Source organism: Xenopus laevis, chromosome 5L (genome assembly GCF_017654675.1).
Source record: "Xenopus laevis strain J_2021 chromosome 5L, Xenopus_laevis_v10.1, whole genome shotgun sequence".
Taxonomy (NCBI): Eukaryota; Metazoa; Chordata; class Amphibia; order Anura; family Pipidae; genus Xenopus; species Xenopus laevis.
In genome coordinates, this window is record NC_054379.1 from 899,664 (window position 1) to 921,276 (window position 21,613).

Sequence of the window (21,613 nt, forward strand, 5' to 3'; positions counted from 1 at the left end):
GGGCAGGGCAGATAAAATTGGGGGTGGGGCAGTGATGTAAGAAGAGACATGATGACATCAGAGGTGGGCACAATGATGTTGGTGGAGTTATGACACCAGGGCAAGGTTATTGCATCACTAAGATGCCACTGGCAGGATTTCTATCCAGTATTCTCAATGTTTTTGGGGGTTATTTTTTAAACTCTGAATGCAATAATCACAAAATAAGTGATTTTTTTTAAAAATCTGACTTTTAAAAAAATGACGAATTTTTCGGGAATTTATTAAATCCAGAGGATGGAAAAGTCCGAATCAGAAAATCCGGCATCTCAGACCTGTTGAGGTTGTATATAAGTCAATAGGAGAAGCCCCAAAGATTTTTTGATGTGCTCTGGGTTTCGTGCAATACCACCGAGATTTTTTGAGTTTTCGGGCGAAAAATCACAAAAAAATCATGAAAATCGGAAGAAAAAAAAAACACAAAAAATCACGAAAATCTGATTTTTTTTCCCTGCAAAGCAAATGTTCAGGAAAATGTAATAATAAATAAGCATAAAAAACCTGAGCAGATTTTATCGAAGTTTGTAGTAGAAAATATTGCAATAAATTCGGACTTTGATGAATAACTCCCTTAAAGTGTTGATGCCCAGTTCATAGCCACACAGATGGCAACCCTATCTCTAGCTATATTCTGCTTGATGATTAAACCCACTCCTTTAATTACAGGCATGAGATCTAATATACAGAAATCAGTTATCCAGAAAGCTCTGAAATAAAGCAATGCTAATTTAGAAAAAAAAATCTTATTTTTGATTGATTTGCTTTTTTTTTTGTATCTGTAATAATAAGAAACAAACTGCACTTGATAGCAACTAAGCCATGTCGAGGTGAGTATCTTAGTATTTAAACGTTTTTCATATACCAGCCAGATTATTGTTCAGGTTTCATAAGGCTGAAAACCAAACAGAAAGTTCAGACCCAAACAGGCCTTACAAAAACCGAACTGTTTGGGTCAAAAGCGAACAGGTGGCAACCCTAGTATATGTGTGTATTTGTGTCTCTGTGTGTGTCTGTGTGTTTCTGTGTGTGAGTTTGCGTGTGTGTGTGTATCTGTGTGAGTTTGTTTGTGTCTGTGTGTGTGTCTGTGTGTGTATCTGTGTGTGTGTGTGTGTCATCTGTGTAGTGAAATCGTAGGGCCCCAGTGACACACAGTTCTATACACAGTAGTCATACATAGATATATACAGTATATAGATAGTACAGGTGCCTCTAATATCACTTGGGGGACACTGCGCACCTGAGCTGCTCTATTTCTGCCATAAACAGACACGTGCCCTTCACACCAGTGACTATTGCAGGATGGAACTACTGGGGAAGCAGACCCTTAGCTTGCAGGGGCCCAGGAGCTTAGATGCTCATTGAGGCCATAATAAATGAGCAATTGTAGAATTAGAGCAACATTGCGGGCCCTAACTTTAATTTGCTGTGGGTTGAGTAATCTAGTTAGACCACTCATATGTATATGTGGCCAGTAGGGTTGCCACCTGGCCAGTATTTTACCGGCCTGGCCAGTAAATATGATGGTTGATCCCAATGTTATTATACCTTTATAAATATATATAATGTAAAGGAAGGTTCAGAAAAGGTGGCAACCCTGGTGGGCAGTCAGTAGCACTGGTGGTGCACCCTGGGCTGAGCTGTGCCCTATTGGCCCCAAGCATGTGTATTTTGCCCCAGTCACACCCTCTGTTGTAGCCACATAATGCAGACGATATTGTGTATATGTTCTGTCACTACTTACTTGCTTCATTGACACCCCCCACCATTGTCTAACTCATGTTTCTTACCCAGTCATTGCAGTCATAGTAATGTAGTCATAATATAGTCATAGTGTAGTCATAGTATAGTGATAGTGTAGTCTTAGTGTAGTCATAGTGCTGTAGTAGAGCAGTTGTCGTGTAATTGTAGTGTAGTCATAGTGCAGTAGTAGAGCACCATCTGCACTTCACGCCACATACAAACAGATGAATGTCTTTTCTAAAACTTTTATTTTGGATTTATTATAAACTTTAAAAACTTTAAATGAACTTAATTACATTATATAATATAAATTATTTGAATCTTGTTTCCTTCAGTCTGGGAATTCATAATTATAACAAGCAGGCAGGAGAAATTTTGTGGACGCTGTTATTAAGACAAGTCTTGTATCATCTCAGAATCTTGTTTGTGCACCAGAATGGGGGAGCTGATGTCCATCCCCATGTCCTGGCTACACAATTAAATGGTGAAGAGATTTGGGGGAATGTGGGGAGAGCAGTGACATGTAGGAAGTGCTGAAAGGAAAGTGAAAGTAATTGCCTAAGGCATAGAGGAGGGGCAGACAATATTTGATTGACAGCTGAGATGTTTAAATGAGCTTACAGCAGCTATGAATGCTTTAATAAAAAAAAAGAATTTGGATCTCAATTTAAAAAGGATTTTTATTATACAGCTTTTTATATTTCGATGACAGGTCCACTTTAAGAAACTGTGCAAGAATAACCAAAAGCGATTTTACGTGAGGCCAGACAATTAAAATCCCACTACCAAGTGACCAGCGAGTCCCCTTCATTTTTCACTTGTCCAGTCCAGACAATTGTCCCTTTCCCTTCACTCTCTCCATATACTGTACTTGTTGGAATTTGATTCTCCCTGAAAGGGGTAGTTTACGTTTAAGTTAACTTTTAGTATGGAATGGAATGTCCTATTCCTAGCAACTTTTCATATGGTCTTTATTTTTTATTTTGTATAGTTTTGTAATAATTTGCCTTCCTCTTTTGCCAGCTTGGTTTTTGGGGGGACTTATTGACCCCAGAAGCCACAAACCTATTGCTTGTGAGGGTACAATATTACTGTTACTTTTATTAATTTATCTTTCTATTCGTTCCCTCTCCTCCCCAGCAACCAGATAGCTGCTACGTTTCCATGCTACAGGAAAAGCAGATTATTGAAAAAATAAACACTGAATATCAACTGCAATTATCTCAGATTATAACTGTTTATGTCAAAGTAAAAATACTTTAAAAGGCAAAACTCGATTGGTTTAACTGCTTGTAGGGAATGCAGCTATTATTTCCATGCATGGTGCTTTTGGGAGTTTAAGCAAAGGTGGCTATTTTGGGTTAATGTGGTAGCATCTCAGCGTTTGGCCATATGGGCGCACAGCTCTCTGTCCTCCTACATGATCACATGCCTGGCGGGCGGCAGTCTGTGCTGCCAATTGCTTTGGAAGTCTCCCAATAGCCGCTTGTCTTCTTTCTCTGCTTTTTGACAGCGAACACTTGACTTGTTTCCTTGGTGATCAGAAGCCACAATTAAGTTGAACAGATGGTTCCAGATGATCAGAGTCAGGCTTTTCTCACATTTATTGTTCTGTGGGAGATTCTGTTTGTGGTACCAGCTTGGATTTGTTTTGTGTTCAGCAAAGCCTAGAGCACAAGTTAATGGCCTTCAGCTTTGGGTGAACTTTTCTGGGAAGTAAATCATACATACTGGGGAATTTTGGGTGCAATGTTATATTTAGATAATTAGATACAGGTGTTGGCCCTTTTTTATTGAATTATTTGTTTTTAGTGCTTTTTTAGACATGAAGCATATTTAGAACATTGCCATGGGTAACAAAAAAGTGCCCCTGATATCTTTAAGGGTAGAATTTCCATTTGTTTTAATTGTGACCTCTGCACTAGTAATGGTGCCCCCTCCAAAGTAAACTTGGGGTGGCACTGGGGCTGCAGTCTCAGGCACCAGCATCCCCTGGAGCACCAGAGGGCTTTAATAGGTACCTGTGCATTGCACTTCAATATATTTAAAGGGCACCGCCTAAATCATACAATATATTTATAAGAAGAATACTTTAGGAGAGAGCTCTTGTTGTGGCCAGTCATGTAGGGGGAGACACCAGCACATAAGTCAGTGCCCCAGCTTAATCTTGAGGGGCATGTATGTGATGTAGGATCATGTGGAGATACCAACTGAGCTATTAAACATGCATTGAGACTTAGCTGGGGCACTTGCTCATTATGCACATGCAAATCTGAAACATTTGTGAGCCTGGGGGAAAAGGAAAGCTATTGAGCAGGGATCCCCAACCTTTTGAACCCGTGAGCAACAGGTAAAAGGAGTTGGGGAGCAACACAAGAATGAAAAATGTTCTTGAGGTGCCAAATAAGGCTTATGATTGGACATTTGGTAGCGCCTATGTGGATTGTCTACATTGCCTTCATTGAGGCCCTGTTTGGCAGTGCACCTAGTTTTTATACAACCAAAACTTGACTCCAAGCCTGGAATTCAAAAATAAGCCCCTGCTTTGAGGTCACTGAGAGCAACATCCAAGGGGTTGGAGAGCAACATTTTACTCACAAGCTACTGGTTAGGGATCATTGGTCTTGAAAGTGTCCAGCCTTGGTCAGGATGAGGAGAGAGACATGCATAGATGGGAGCAGTGGAAATTACACCTCGGTGTGAAACTTTGGATAAAATCAGACTTTGCATTTTCTCCGGCTGCAGGAAAGTCCAAATCTTGCCCAAAACAATTTGGAATTGGCTTCAATGGTAGCCATCTGTCACTGTGCACATACAGTAGATTGCACCTGAAGAATAAACTGTCCTCCTGGGTCAAAATCTGCCTGATAATAGCATGAGGCTTGGGCTGTATTTTGTGCTATTTGGCATTTCAATTGGAGGAAAAAGCTCCACATCTGACATTATGCTAATGGGACAATGTAATAAAAGGCACCATGGCTGCACCTGCCCTAAAATCCAATAGCAATCAATGAGCAGAAAGCATTTACTATTGATCTATTTATAAGAAAACAATCTGAGTAATCTATCTCTGTCTCTACAGGCAGGCTTTGAGTTAAGCATCAAGAGCAACTTTATTTCAGAAATGATTCTGTTTTTCATTGATTATTTTAAGAAAGATTTTGTTACTTCCATGAGTTAAAGTCTAGAGTGTTTTCTTTTCTGCATGCTAATTCACCTTTAAACAATACACTGACCTCTTTATAACCAGTCTAAGTTGTGTCCAGGTTAAGCGCAGTGTAACTTGGGGCTCTCTTTTTATATCATTTCTGTAGCACTGTTCTTAACAGTATAAAAAAGCTATGCAATGACAGCAAATTTAAAGAAGGTTAAAGTCTAGAGCAAGAAATGCTGAAGTAAGGAACCAGTACTGAACTTACTGGAGCAGCTCAGAGGTTAAGCAGTCCTATAACAGTAATTATTGATGTCTACAGATTTGAAACATCTCCCCATCTTCTGATCTTGGTAGAGGCCACCTTTTGAGTGTCAGTGGCACATGATCAAATTTCACAATGGACCTGTTTTTCGCAGACAGTCCCACATTATGGACCCAAAATTGGACAGGGCATTGTTGGAAAGTATGTGGGGGTTGGGCACATCTGGGTGTTACTGGGCAGGGGAAGAGGCAGAGTTTAAATTGTCCTTCATTTAAGAATTCATGGGTGGTATGCTCCAGGCTGCTCTTGCTAAGCTTAGAGTAGAGTTCATTGACAATCATCAAAACATTAGAAAACACTAGAGCTCAAATGGCTCATCAAAGCTGATGCTACAGGACTGATTATTAAGCAGCCTTAGATCATGACATTTAAATTGTGGGGGGTTGGACGAAGGTCCAATTGATTCTCATGTAGTCTTAATCCACCGCTGCAGTTTTTCATTGATACTTATGAAATGTGAATACAGAAAGAATACTGTCATTGTGGCTGGATGGATAGAGGACACAATTGTTCATGTCTGACCGTATGTACGCATGTATGTTGTTATCTATAGTGACTACATAACCTGTGCAGTGATAACAGACCTACAGGACTGGGTGATGTAAAGATGAACATAGAGTGCATATACCACATTTAAGTACAGTAAATGTATTCATTTAATCAGGAGGACAGTGCTTTCTAATCTCTTTAAAAGCAAGATATTCTGTTACATAAGCTTTCAGAGCCGCACACACTTCTTCATCAGATGTCACCAGCTTATGTGAGAGCTTATGTAAGAGTATCCTAATTCATGTATATGCCTTTAACCCATTGGCTGCCACCAGCTTTCATCTTGCTGTGCAGAAAGGTGCAACATAGATCAAAGTTAACCCTGTAACATTGCATGTTCAGTGCTGGCAGTTTGGTGCTTCACAGGGAACTCAGTAGGTTATAATAGCTATATAGCCAGGTAAGCAATTAATGCTATGGGTTTTTCAGTGTGCAAGTTTAGATTTTCTCTAAATCTCCATATTGTAAGAATCACTGGTATAGATATAGTGCTTCAGAAAACCTGTGTATTATCACTTATTAAGATCTGTCCTCTCATACAGCGATGTGACCATATTACTTGGGGCATGTCCTCAATGGGTTAACACTTCTGCAGTTAAATCTTTATATATCTATTGATCCGTGGTTGTGATTAGGTTGCAAATCTAGCATTTTTAGAGTTTTACATAAGCTTTTCAAGTAGCATATGAAAGGCTTAGGGTTTTCTGTGCATTATCACATATACATTTCTAGTGTGATTAAAATAGAAGTCCCCAGAACTGCTCTGTTCTTTCTGGAATGGGCTGCAAAATCAATGAGCATTATATTATAAGAGCACTTATGTCTTTAGAGGGCCTTTTATAAAAAAAAAGCCTGAAATATGAGAACTTAAATGTTCAATTTTTAGATTGTCCATACCAGCACAATTTCTAGATCTTCTATACATTTTTCAGCATAAGTATCTTTCCTTCCACTAGAAATGTTCCACAGTGTATCATAGCTTGCCATGTACTGTAGATATAATATACAACACCATGGGGCACATTTACTAAGGGTTGAGGTGAATTTTCGAATTTAAAAACTTTGTATTTCAAACAAATTTTTGGGTACTTCGACCATCGAATAGGCCTAAATTCGACTCGAAGAAAAAAGTTTGACTTCGAAAATCGAAGTACTGTCTCTTTAAAAAAGTTCGACTTCGCCACCTTAAACCTGCCGAATTGCTATGTTAGCCTATTGGAACCTCTTAGAACCCATAGCCAACATTTGGCTATGTTTTTAGAAGTTAAATTTAGAAGTAAAATTGTTGATAGATCGATTAAATCCTTCGAATCTTTTGATTTAAAGGATTTAATCGTACGATCAAACGATTTTACCGAATATGGCCAAACTTGTTTAACAAAAACTTCTACTTCGAATATCGAAGTAATGCTATGCGATGGTCGAATTTAGAAGTTTTTTACACTTCGAAATTCGACCCTTGATAAATCTGCCCCCATATGTGGTATTTGTAAATTTAACAACAGAGATGTTAAACCCACTGTCCTCAAGCTAGTCTTTAAAGCAACCCTCACAATAAACTGCATTGCCTCGGGGGATGCTGGGAGTTGTAGTTTGCAGGAGCTGCAAACAGGGAGCTTGAATCTGTATGTCATATAGTTATCTTGTCTATCTATATATATATATATATCTCATCTATCAAATCTATCTATCTATCTATCTATCTATCTATCTATCTATCTATCCATCAATCTCTCTGTAGACTTTCAGTGTTAACATTTGGCTTTGGCCAGAATCCCAGTTACACTTGAAAGCACAAAGCAGCAGTCATTATACTCCACTAGTTCTTCTGAAAGCATGCACTAGGGCAAACATTGTTTTAAATCCCACTGAAATTTTATTCAGGTCAATGCTCAGATATGAAACAGAGATACACTGCTAAAAATATAACATGAGAGCTACCCCTGATGCCTTTATCCATCTCCCGATGGATACAGCAGATACAGAGTGATAGAGTTATTCAGACAGGGTCACACGTCTTGGCAGTTGAAGACTTGTTTACGATCACAAGGATCTTGGAGAAAGGATCTTGGACTACTGTGGTCTGAAGGCTCTGTTATAATGGTTAGATGCCAAAAATCATAGCAGAACATTTAATTTCCAATGACACATTCCAAGGCAAACTCTTACATACACAAGAAAAATTAAAAACAAATATATTTTTTCTAAATAATTTTGCATGTTTTTAGGAACAAATATAAAGTTTTTGGTAACAGTGCCCCTGTAATAAAGTATAATAAAGCACACAGGGTTTTCCAGGAAGCTCTAATTGCAACATGAAGACCAGGATACTCCCGCATATAACTTTCAATGGATTTCACCAACTTCTCCCCTGTGAAACTGTTGTAATACTGGCAGGGGGTCAAAAATCAGGGCAGGCAAATGCAGAACACGTGGGAGATATAGAAATGCAGAATATAATTGAGGGGTGTGAATTGTACATTTGGTTAGATATTGGGAGCAGAGGCTCTTGTACTCTTGGTCTGAACTGGGACTCAAAATAGGCCCTGGCATTTCAAGTACATAGAGGCCCAAGCAGCCCCCACTAGCCCAATAAATAGTGACATTCTACGGCATCTTACAGCAGCCCCTCTGGCATTTGCCAGAACTCACAGATTGCCAGTCACGGCCTGGTTAGTAAGCACAAGGAACATAACGTTTTTACTCTTCCATACAACAAAAGAGCCTTAAAACAAAATTTTAATGGTGGTTTTACCCATTAGATTCTCCTAAATTAGCCCATATGCCTAAATTTGCGAAAACTATTGACCTAGTCTACACGTAAAACAGGAGCGGACCTTGAAATAACTGAAAGTCTGGGCGACAACTGATGTTCTCTAGAAACCCTGCCGGCACCAACCTTCACCCACGCCCTTTTGTGGCCCTGGAACTTTTAGCTGCAAAACTGACAGGGAACCTGCACACTTCAGTCAGGAGTAAACGAAGAGTAAAGAATTACTTTTGGTGAATCCACCCATTGTTATTTGCTAAATGAGCTCTTGCTCTTTCCCTGGTCTGTAAAAATTCCAGCTCTTGTTTGCACCTGACTGCTAAAATGACGGTTGATGCCAATGTCAATAGGGAAAAAGATAAATATATAGGAAGGTATTTTTTGCAGAAGAGGTGACAACCCTAGTTGAGATTAGTTGCCTGTTTTAAAACTTCTGTAGCAAATGTTTTCCCTTTGGCAATAATGGAAATTGTCTGGCTGAGTTATGTCTATGCTTGTGGTGACATTATTATTATTATTATTTCTGGTAAATTTGACCCTCAGCTTGTCCAGACCATTGTGTGTAAAAGTTGCCCCTTTGTTTGCTCCACATCACAACAGGCCCTGACAGGACAACACTCAGTTCATTACATGAGCAGCTGCTTTGCACAAAACTCTACTCTTGGGGATATTGTGAGAGAAGTGTGTGAGGGAACACCGAGCTCCTTTGGTTTATGAGCAGTGACGAGACAATAGGAATAAAATGATTGGTAGCTGAGGCTCTAGTAGTGACAGTAGTTAGGATTGAAATGAGGAAGATGAGGAAAGACTGTGTGTGTATTAATCTCCAGTAACACTGAGAAGACCGCCCTCTCTCCTCGTCACGCCCCCAAGGCGGCCTCTTGGCGCGTCACCGTGGTTACGCGTAGTGGTGATGCTCCAGTCTCGCGTGATGAGATTTGTGACGTGGGGCTTGGCTGTCAGACTGGAGGCGAGGAGCTGGATAATAACGGCGTTGCGGTACGTGTAAGTAGCGCTCCGGGACTGCGGACTCTGAGGAAAAACGGGACGGTCTGACGGAAAGCGGGAGTGTTGGGCACTGGGACAATTGCTGAGCTGCGAATATGGCAGAGAGCCGGGAGTGGGACAAGAAAGGGAGCCGAGGCATCACCACATACAGGGACTGGTTTTGGCCGCTGCTCTTACTGCTCCTCCTGTTACTGCTCCTCCTGTTACTGCTCCTCCTGTTACATCTCACGGGTCTCACACCAGCAGCAGCAGCAGATCCCTCTCACCTTTACTTTCCCTCACTCACTGAATGACTGATTTATTCAATGACTCACTCACTCACTCACTCACTGACTGACTGACTGACTGACTGACTGACTGACTGACTGATTGATTCATTGAATGAGTGAGTGACTGAATAAGTGAGTGATTGAATGAGTGAGTGATAGAATGAGCGACTGAATGAGTGATTGAATGAGTGATTGAATGAGTGATTGAGTAATTGAATGAGTGAGTGATTGAGTAATTGAATGAGTGAGTGATAAGTGATTGAATGACTGAGTGACTGAATGAGTGAATGAGTGACTGAATGAGTGACTGAATGAGTGACTGAATGAGTGATTGAATAACTGATTGAATAAATGAGTGATTGAATGAGTCATTGAATGAGTGATTGAATGAGTGATTGAATGAGTGATTGAATGAGTGATTGAATGAGTGATTGAATGAGTGATTGAATGAGTGATTGAATGAGTGATTGAATGAATGAGTGATTGAATGAATGAGTGATTGAATGAATGAGTGATTGAATGAATGAGTGATTGAATGAATGAGTGATTGATTGAATGAGTGATTGATTGAATGAGTGATTGATTGAATGAGTGATTGATTGAATGAGTGATTGATTGAATGAGTGATTGATTGAATGAGTGATTGAGTGACTGAGTGAGTGATAGAATGAGTGATTGAATGAGTGAGTGAGTGATTGAATGATTGAGTGAGTGACTGAATGAATGAGTGATAGAATGAGTGATAGAATGAGTGATAAAATGAGTGATAAAATGAGTGATAGAATGAGTGATAGAATGAGTGATAGAATGAGTGATAGAATGAGTGATAGAATGAGTGATAGAATGAGTGATAGAATGAGTGATAGAATGAGTGATTGATTGATTGAATGAGTGATTGATTGATTGAATGAGTGATTGATTGATTGAATGAGTGATTGACTGAATGAGTGATAAGTGATTTAATGACTGAGTGATCGAATGAGTGATCGAATGAGTGATAGAATGAGTGATAGAATGAGTGATAGAATGAGTGATAGAATGAGTGATAGAATGAGTGATAGAATGAGTGATAGAATGAGTGATCGAATGAGTGATCGAATGAGTGATCGAATGAGTGATCGAATGAGTGATCGAATGAGTGATCGAATGAGTGATCGAATGAGTGATCGAATGAGTGATCGAATGAGTGATCGAATGAGTGATAGAATGAGTGATAGAATGAATGAGTGATTGAATGAGTGAGTGAATGAATGAGTGAGTGATTGAATGAGTGAGTGATTAAGTGAATGATTGAGTGAGTGACTGAATGAATGAGTGATTGAATGAGTGATTGAATGAGTGATTGAATGAGTGATTGAATGAGTGATTGAATGAGTGATTGAATGAGTGATTGAATGAGTGATTGAATGAGTGATTGAATGAGTGAGAAAATGAGTGAGAGAGTGAGTGAGAGAGTGAGTGATTGAATGAGTGAGTGATTGAATGAGTGAGTGATTGAATGAGTGAGTGATTGAATGAGTGAGTGATTGAATGAGTGAGTGATTGAATGAGTGAGTGATTGAATGAGTGAGTGATTGAATGAGTGAGTGATTGAATGAGTGAGTGATTGAATGAGTGAGTGATTGAACGAGTGAGTGATTGAACGAGTGAGTGATTGAACGAGTGAGTGATTGAACGAGTGATTGAGTGAGTGAAATATTGAGTGAGTGATAGAATGAGTGAGTGAGTGAGTGATTGAATGCACTGTATGCTGCTTCCAATGCATTACTATAGTCACTGTATATAATCAAAAGTTAAGTCAGTTAAAAGTAAATTGTTTTTTATTAAAGTTAATGTGTCTGTTCTACTAAGATTTTCTAGAAAGATTTTATTAGCAGAACCAAAACATTGACCATTGAAATTAGTCAAGTTATTAATTGAAGTCCCCAGATGAATCCTATATTTTGTCTGAGCTCTATGAAGCACCTGAGCTATTGATTAGTTTTTTTCCTTTGCATCACATTTATGGATACACAGACACAGAGATGTATATAGACATTAGAGTGTACAGCTTTACACACCAATTGCCTGGGTGTTGGTTATAATTTGTGAATAAATTAGCAAAAAGCTTTAAAAAAATTGCATCATAAAGCAAACGTATTTTTATTAAAAAATCCAATGTTCAGTAACATAAAGTGACTATATGTATAATGTGTGTACGAGTATGGAGAATACTGTATTTAGAGGAATACTTTTATTCTAGTATAAATTATGAGGCCCAGCCAATAGTATACAGGTTAACTCCCACATGTGATTCTTGGTTGGGTTATTATTGTCTCTTCTGACCCTTTTCTGTCTGTCCCCCAGGTTTACCCCAAGTCGTCCCTGTCTCTCAAAGGTTAACTCCATGAAACAGACTGAAAAGGGTGAAGCTGAGAATGGGAGGGAGAAGAAGAAGGAGCAACCCTGGGTGAAGAGGCCATAGTGCAGTTCCCAAACTTCTAAAGACGTAAGTAAATAAGGCTGAGACCTGTATGAGCAATAGAAGTGAGGGAAGAAAGACAAGTGCTTTATCCAACTAATATCCACTTCTAAACTGTGCTTGCTATGTACAATAATCTTGAAATATATGCATAGATGAGCTGTTTGTGTTTTTTATGTATTATTGGTAATGGCAGTAGGTTAAACATATACCGCCTATTAAAATTCATGAGTATATTTAAAGTCACTGAGGAATATAAGTATTTGAAGGGGCAGCAAAGGCTTCCAAAATATTCAAGTTAGTATAAATATTTTTTAATAAAGAAAAGTGGCATTTAAGTTCGGATCACTGTGGGGAAAGTGTTTTGTGGGTTGATTTTCTTAACATACAGAATGAAGAATCGTGTTGGCTCATTGGCAGCAACATGGCGGTGATTTAAATGGCAGCAGTGTCATCTACTCCTTCTCCAGAGCCCGGCACAGGCCTAAATGAAGTTAGGATATAGCACCACCACAGTAGTAACATCATACTCAATCCTGAGATACAGTGAACAACCGGTTAACCTTTTTTTGAGCAGAAAGTGGATTATACCCACAAACAGCTGCCTAACCCTGCATATACCCTCTATTGTTTTAGTATTAGTCAACTGAATCCAATTTGTGATATCTGTATGGAAAATATTTATTATCTGCCCAGCCTTGGCTGACTCATCTTAGATCATTGAGGGCAAGACTGTGTTCTTGGGGTTGGGGTGTAGTTTACTATAGTTCAACAATAGCTAGAGGTCTGCCTTGTGGAGATCTCTGTATTACTCAGCATCATTCTAGTGACATATCTCTGTATTACTCAGCATCATTCTAGTGACATATCTCTGTATTACTCTAATTTAGTGACATATCTTTGTATTACTCTAATTCATTTAGTGACATATCTCTGTATTGATTAAATTCATCAACACTTCACTGACATGAAACCAGTCCACCCAGATAGAATGGCACTGGAATCAAAGCAGACTATACTAAAAAAGTACTAACCCTAACCCTAATACACCGTCACTCTCATGTTTGCTTTTAATGTTCTCTCAGCACTATCTGTTGATAGGTTGCCATGGGCTTGATCAGTTTAGTGTACTCCAAATTGTGCTAAACAAGAGTTATGCCGTTTCATGGAGATTATAATCTGTCAGGCCCCATTAGCCCATCACGCTAAACTTCTGGTTCACCCCAAACCTTGTATCCTTCTCAGTCGGCTTCCTGGGAGACTGGTGTAATTGCAGAAGCCGGACTTGTGTGCATTACTATGCACCCTGCCCAGGACAGCTCAAGGGATACATGGGACTGGTCAAACCATGGCCCGTGCTCTGCAGGAACGTTCCCTGGAGCACTTTACTTTTTAACAAAGGGCTCCTTTTTCACCACTCCTACCACGCCGACTGCAGTTCACAGCCATTTTCTGAAAAATGGGATTTGCTTTATGCACAGTTCAGCAGAGAAGCTGCAGGGTTTTTTTTTTTTAAAGTTTTTTGCCTATTATACCATATAAAACAGATGTAGAATACATACACGCAGTAATTCCAAAGACTGTTTCACAGTGACCACCCAAAATCTGCATTTTTTCAGAGCTCTTTATAGCCCAAATACATATATCATTCTAAAAACAATGTTAAATTCATAAGAAAGGTTTGGATTCTCAATAGGAGACCTATTCCAGCTTGACCAATTCTAAATTGTCTCTTGGCTACAGAATTTATCTCGGTGTATATATCATATAGTACTTTTATGATGCATAAGTACTAACAACCACCAATCAGTGAATAATCTTAATTACGTATTGTGAGTAATTTACATAGCATTAATTAGTGTATCATATATATTTCTACATCCACTGCAATATTTCAAACACATATTTAAATATTGTATGCAAGTGTGCAATCTAAAAAACTAATAAAATGTGATCAAATGTAATTAAAAAACCAAACATTGGTTGTCATTATACTGGTGTTGTATGTAACTCCTGTGCCTTTGCAATAAAGTTATAATTGCTTCAGATACAGGTAAAACTATGTGTCAAATAGGTACACTATGTTATATATCTAAAGTAACTTATCTCTACAATTATATAGTTGTCCCCCAATAGCTACGTCTTTGCCAAACTTTGTTATTTAATCAATTACATCCAATGGTTCCATTCTGATAGCTATTAACCTGTCCTCAAATGGCATATAACATCATTAGCTATTCAGGCACATTTGTGTTCGTAATCCTTAATCAATAGACAAACACCAATGGGGCACCAAATAGTTTTAAATAGATTTAGCATTATAATATGAATCTTCTGAACGTCCCATCAGACACATTTTCACCAGTAGATCAACCATCTTACAAAAAAATCAACTAAAGTGCAATTTAGAGCAAGTCATGTTCAAAAATGTGCAAAAGAATCGCGAATTCTACCTTCTCAATCTGTTGATCTTGATCTGTTGAGATCAAGTACAAGTGATTTATTATTGAATAGAAAAGGGGAATGTTTTTTTCAAATTTGAATTATTAGCTTAAAGGGGTTGTTCACAGGAACATTAAACTTTAAACTTAGATTTTGGAAACACAGTAAAAAACAAATAATGGAAAGTAATTGAAAAAAGTCTTTATTTCTGGTGAATACTCTGAAAACAATTGAACTGAAAAAAGTGTTTGAAAGGTGAAGAACCCCTTTAAAGGAGAATTCAACCGTAACATTAAAAAAAACCCCACCCTACATAGACCCCCCTCCCTCCTTCCCCCCAGCCTAAGTGTCACCCGGGCAAATACCCTAACGTTTTACTTACCCCTCTGGGCAGATTCAGGCATCGGAGTTCACGGGCGCAATCTTCAGGCGATTTAGAAATCTTCGGAATCAGACCGGCATGTCGGCGCATGTGAAGTTGGAGCAATTTTATGTTTGGCGACAACTGCGCATGCGCCGAAAATTGCAGAAGCACTGGTCTCATTCCGAAGATTATCGATTTGGCTGAAGATTGCCGCCGCGAACTACGAATCTGCACCGAGGGGTAAGTAAAAAGTTAGGGCATTTGCCCGCGGTAATACTTAGGCTGTACTAGTTACGGCAGCCCTGCCAGACCCAGAAACAAATGAAAGACCCTTACTGATATTTTAATAACTTCTCCTTAATACTTTCTATATTGCAGACTGAGCAGTATTCATAAAAACTATGTTCTTGCCATTTCTGCTGTGTAACAGGCAACGCTATGCACTCTATGTGACTGTGTATGAGGGGATAAAAGCAGCTGACTATGGCTGTGATTGAACAGGAATCCAGTCGCTGCTGCTGTGAGCCATGAAATACAGAGGGCTGCGTGTGACTGAATGGGACTGCTGCTGTCGGCACTTTTACTGCAATCTCCTTTGAGGGGTGGCCGACAGTTCATTTAAAGCCAACGGGAGAGGATCAGCGGGTTGTAGCTCAGTTCTGCAAACAGGATCCAACTGTCAGTTTGAACAGAGGAGCTTTTAGCGTGCACATCTATCTATATATATATATATATATATATATATATATATATATATATATATATATATAATGTATTAAAAATACATTTCTCTTGGCCTTTCTAAGTATCACTTTTAGGATGATTCACCTTAATGGTAAGTACAGTTGCAGCATGTTCTCAGGGCATCTGCTAGTTGTGACTAATGAGGCAAATGATCGGGACAGGAGTTTTTTCATTTTCTTTAATATTCAGTTCTAATGGCATGTTTATGAAATTAGATCAGCTGTAGTTCTAACAGAGAAATAAGTGACCTTGGTAAAAGCACAGTTGTGTATTACTCAGAATACTCCTAATAGTGAAAATATATACAGTAAGTCTCTTGTAAACTCTGTAGGGAGAAGGAGAGAAAAATACTTTGGTGAGCAATATGAGCCCAGTAAATGAAGCTTGTGTTGGAAATATGTTCAAGCTATCGGTTAAAAATTCAACATTTTTGTTGTAGTAAATAGTGTAAAACTCTTTCCCATAGACGCAAAGATTTTTCTTGCCGAACGACCGATTTTACCGAAGTTCGACCAATCCTTCGAAATTATCGTGAAGTTAGTGGGATTCGAACGATTGTACATCTTACGATATTTCGGATGACATCTGTCAGGAAACTGATCGGCCAGGTTAAAAAATCTTTATCGGTCCCAGTGCCATCTATCTATGTTTGCAAGGCCAAGCAGGCAGCTCCCCTTTGTTTTCCTGGCAAATTGGTCTTTTTAGTTGATGGACAATTCAAGATAATCGTGGTCTCACGATGACGATCTGATCTTTTAAAAATCTTTACATCTATGGCCAGCTTTACTCTGACTTGTGGGTTTTATTCTGACTCTCCCACCCCTCTTGTATATTGATCTCATTCATCCCTGGCTCTTTTGCGTGGTCATTATCTATATTTTTATCTAAATTATCTCTCTTTTCATTTACTCAAAGGAGAAATAATAGAAGTTAAAACTACGTGCTAGTAAAATGTAGGAGGGGCAGAACAATGCAAGCTATATGTTGAATATATGCATAGTTTATTCTTTATTGATGTCTCAGACGGTTATCACTGCACATCCATTCACAGGGGCCTCTGACTTCAATGCTTACATATGAAAGAGACAACCATGTAGGAGAGACATTACATGAGATACAGTGGTGTGAAAAACTATTTGCCCCCTTCCTGATTTCTTATTCTTTTGCATGTTTGTCACACAAAATGTTTCTGATCATCAAACACATTTAACTATTAGTCAAAGATAACACAAGTAAACACAAAATGCAGTTTTTAAATGAGGGTTTTTATTATTTAGGGAGAAAAGAAATCCAAACCTGTGTGAAAAAGTAATTGCCCCCTGAAGCTAATAACTGGTTGGGCCACCCTTAGCAGCAATAACTGCAATCAAGCGTTTTTGCCCAGTCTCTTTCTTATGGTGGAGTCGTGAACACTGACCTTAATTGAGGCAAGTGAGGCCTGCAGTTCTTTAGATGTTGTCCTGGGGTCTTTTGTGGCCTCTCGGATGACTTGTCTCTGCGCTCTTGGGGTCATTTTGGTCGGCCGGCCACTCCTGGGAAGGTTCACCACTGTTCCATGTTTTTGCCATTTGTGGATAATGGCTCTCACTGTGGTTCGCTGGAGTCCCAAAGCTTTAGAAATGGCTTTATAACCTTTGAAATTGAACTCAGGTGTGATAAACCACAGTTAAGTTATTTTTTAACAAGGGGGGCAATCACTTTTTCACACAGGCCCATGTAGATTTGGAGTTTTTTTTCTCCCTTAATAACGTAAACCTTCATTTAAAAACTGCATTTTGTGTTCAATTATGTTATCTTTGACTAATCGTTAACGGTTTTTGATGAGCAGAAACATTTAAGTGTGACAAACATGCAAAATAATAAGAAATCAGGAAGGGGGCAAATAGTTTTTTACACCACTGTATATTTATATATACAATGAGAGCGATGCAAAACATTATCTTGTATGGCTGATGTTTGCCATTGTAAGTCAGAAGCACTTTCATTTGAGTCAAAAGAGGATTCATTCTTATCACCAGAACAATCAATGTGGCATCTCTAAACTGATATATATATAAAGATAAATAATGTGTATAGTGTATGCTGACCTATGCCTGTATGTGTAACATTTATAGAAAAACTTGCAAAACAAGTGTTCATACCTTTCTTGAAACTATGTGTTGTATCTGTCAGGGAGTGAATAGTTTTCGTGCCCCATCTGTTATTTTGGTGCAAGAGAAAATGATCTGAAATAAAATATGGAGATCCTATATCTGAATTCAAGCACAATTTTCCATTGAAATGCTATTCCCAAAGGTATTTGCATGTAAACACACATACTTGTTCCTTCTGGTATGTTGTGCCCAGGGCTAACATCATTGAGCAGTCAAGTGGCCCATGGAAGGGCCTCTGAGAAGGAAAGGTGGGATTTGCAGGCTGCTAAAAGGAACGGCATGCTGGGGTATTGGCTGGGGCTTTGTTGTAATCCTCAAGGCCCACTACCCAGGGGACAAAGAATGGGGGAATTTTGAGGGGAGGGCCCTGGGAATTAGAAGCATAGGGCCCCATGATTAATGGTTATAACCCTCATTGTGCCTAGTATGGTGTGTTTTTGTCTTGTGCACTTGTGTTCAGCCTAACTTAATTAACTGGCTCTTTGACAAAACTTTAACATTGGTCAGATAACAAAGTAAAAATTTGTATTTGCTCCATCTGTTTACATTGTCTTTATATTAATGGAAAATTCATTTGATCTCCTGTATTGAAGTTCTATTTAGAAAAAGGTACTTTTGCATAGAGATATTTGCTGTACATTGGCCAAGGAGGGTTTTATTGATGATGCTGAAGCTGGAATAGCACATGTACTGTTCTTAGTAGAGTTGAGATTGTGCTCTAGTAAATGTTATTGACTCTCACAATGCTCTTACCCCTTATGTAATAAAATACATTAAGTAAAGCAGCAATAACCCATAGCAACAGACGTCCAGTTAATTCTACCTGCTGATTGGTTGCTATGAGTGACTGCACCTGGGCAAACCTAGTGACTTTTATTAGATTACCTCATACCTGTCAGACGAGACTTGCCGGCAGTCCTGATTGGCCTCATGTTTCTTCTTGTTTGAGTTGGTTACAGAAAAATATAGCAAAAGAGATACATTGATAGGATCGATTATCCAGAATACTTTTTCAGATAAGGTATCTTTCTGTATTTTGGATCTCCATGCATTACGCCATTCCAGAATATTGTACTTGTCCCTCTGCATAAATGCCTTTGTAGATTACCAAGTGTGTTTAGGGTAATTGTCTGTTTGGAATATCCAACCCCTGCAGCGTAACTTCAACTTTGTGACTGATGCTTGAACATTATCCTGAAGAATATTTTGATATTGGGTTGAATTCATCCAACCCTAGACTTTAACAAGGGTCTCAGTAGTCCTGAACTAGCCACACAGCCCCTGAACTAGCCCCACAGCATGATGGAAGCTCCACCAAATTTGAAAGTAGGTAGCAGGTGTTTTTCTTGGAATGCGGTGTTCTTCTTCCACCATGCAAAGCACTTTTTGTTATGAGCAAATAACAACATTTTTGTCTCATCAGTCCAATGCACTTTGTTCCAAAATGACTGTGTCTTGTCTAAATGAGCTTTTCCATACAACAAGCGACTCTGTTTGTTTTTGCGTGAGTGCAGAAATTGCTTCTTTCTCATCCCCCTGCCATACACATGTTCTTTGTGCAAATTGCGCTGAATTGTAGAACGATGTACAGATACACCTGCATCTGCAGCAAGATGTTCTTGCAGGTCTTTGGAGGTGATCTTTGGGTTGTCTGTAACCATTCTCACAATCCTCCGCATATGTCGCTCCTGTATTTTTCTTGGCCTGTCAGACCTGAGTTTTACAGCAACTGTGCCTGTGGCCTTCCATTTCCTCATTCCATTCCTTACAGTTGAAACTGACAGTTTAAACCTACAGTTTGTAGCCTTCCCCTAAACCATGATACTGATCAATCTTTGTTTTCAGTTTTTTTGAGTGTTGCTTTGAGGATCCCATGCTGTCATTCTTCAGAGGAGAGTCAAACAGAAGCACAACTTGCAATTGGTCACCTTAAATAACTTTTCTCATGATTGGACACACCTGCCTATGAAGTTCAAGGCTTATGGAGCTAATCCAACCAATTTGGTGTTGACAGTAATCATTATTGAGCAGGTACATGCATTCAAATTAGCAAAATTACAAGGGTACCCACATTTTTGCATGGCCAGTTTTTCACATTTGATTTAATTTCATACAACTGAATACTGCTTCACTAAAAATCTTTGTTCAGAAAACACCCCAGTACTTAGATGTTCCTGGGAAATGAAAGACATACCACTGTTATCCTTTTTGTTGAAAGTGGAGTTAATTATTATGCAGGCTGAGCGGGTTTCCCAAAATATTTCATATTTATATTATATATATATATATATATATATGATAAAGGCCCCAATGTGGGCCAAAACGTTGGTTTCACGAGTGATGAGTCAATAAACACATTTTTTTGCTTGAAGATTACTGGAGTGCTGGTCCATAATTGTATACTATACTTCTTTGACCAAGCACCCGACATCGAAACAATCGAGTTAGAGTGCGGGTACAGTTGGACTTTCTATATATCTATATATATATATATATATATATATATATATATATATATATATATATATATATATATATAAAGCAGTGAGTAACTTGCTGGCACTATATAAATAAATGATGATGATGAAGTCTGGTGTGTGTATGGCCAACATTAGCTGGATGTAGGAAAACCACACGACTGCAAAGTTCTACATGTCCAATACTACAGACCAAGGTAGGATTCTGACTAAACTAATTAATTAATGAAACTAATTTGAAAATCTTTGTGCTTATCTCCACTTCACAATCCTTTGGGATTTGTTTAGTCACAAGTATCTGCAAAAGAGTATTTGCCAATAGTCAGTGGCACACCCAAATCCACGTCTCTTTGAAATTCGGAGAAAGAGGTGAACATGCGTGACCACATAGGAGCATGTCATTGTCTCATTTAATCAGCTGTCTCATATTTACTAGTAATTGGAAGTAAGCAAGTGTCCAGTGTATTTTACAATTGTAGTGGGAAACATTAGAGAGTGTTTTTTTGTTCCATGTCGTGGGACTATGAGAGTTGGGCTAGAATGTATCAGCCGCACTGGATGGAAAGTTTCAGTACATTTTAAAGAATATTTCTCCTTCGTATTCTCTAGATGTGTTTTGCTTACACTGCCTATAATAGTCACTCATTTCATCTGGCCTTCCATGTAAATAGCAATCTGCCTCGGCCCACTTGAATGATGTGTTTCACAGGCACATGCTCGGATTAAACTTGGGGGTGCAACACCCACCTACATATGAGCAACACATCATATGAACCACTTGTTTTTTGCTTCTGATTCATCCACTTCTGCTTAGGTCCTTACTCAGAATCTTGTGCCGGTTTCTTTGATAAGATTAGTTATACATTGTTTTGTACGGGTAACAGGTTTCCAGTTAATAGGTTCTATATCTGTAATTACAAATACTATTTCTCTACAGTATATTACTAGTCACAGCTGTATTCTACAGAGAAGCGCCAACGCTGTAATTTATGTAAATGTATGCAAACAAATCAGTAAAAAAATGTTGCCTTTAATTGGTTTTGACTTGATCTCTAAACATTAAATGGTTTGGGGTAGTAGACCCCTGCTGTCTTTCCCCAGTTTCCCAGGCAAAAGCTATG

At 38.7% G+C, this 21,613-nt stretch overlaps 1 protein-coding gene across 3 annotated transcripts in view; it reads left to right on the forward strand.

The window, feature by feature from the left end:
* The first annotated feature begins 9,422 nt into the window (after positions 1–9,422).
* pak5.L (p21 (RAC1) activated kinase 5 L homeolog) overlaps positions 9,423–21,613 on the forward strand; it is a 46,302-nt gene continuing 34,111 nt past the window's right edge. Inside the window, exons 1-2 of one of the 3 annotated variants that reach the window (XM_018262487.2) lie at positions 9,423–9,573; positions 12,198–12,339. The gene's annotated coding sequence lies outside the window, so the exon portion shown is untranslated. Of the gene's footprint in view, positions 9,580–12,197; positions 12,340–19,961; positions 20,047–21,613 lie in introns of those variants that run through there. The other 2 variants (XM_018262488.2, XM_041562426.1) reach the window with 2 other exon arrangements.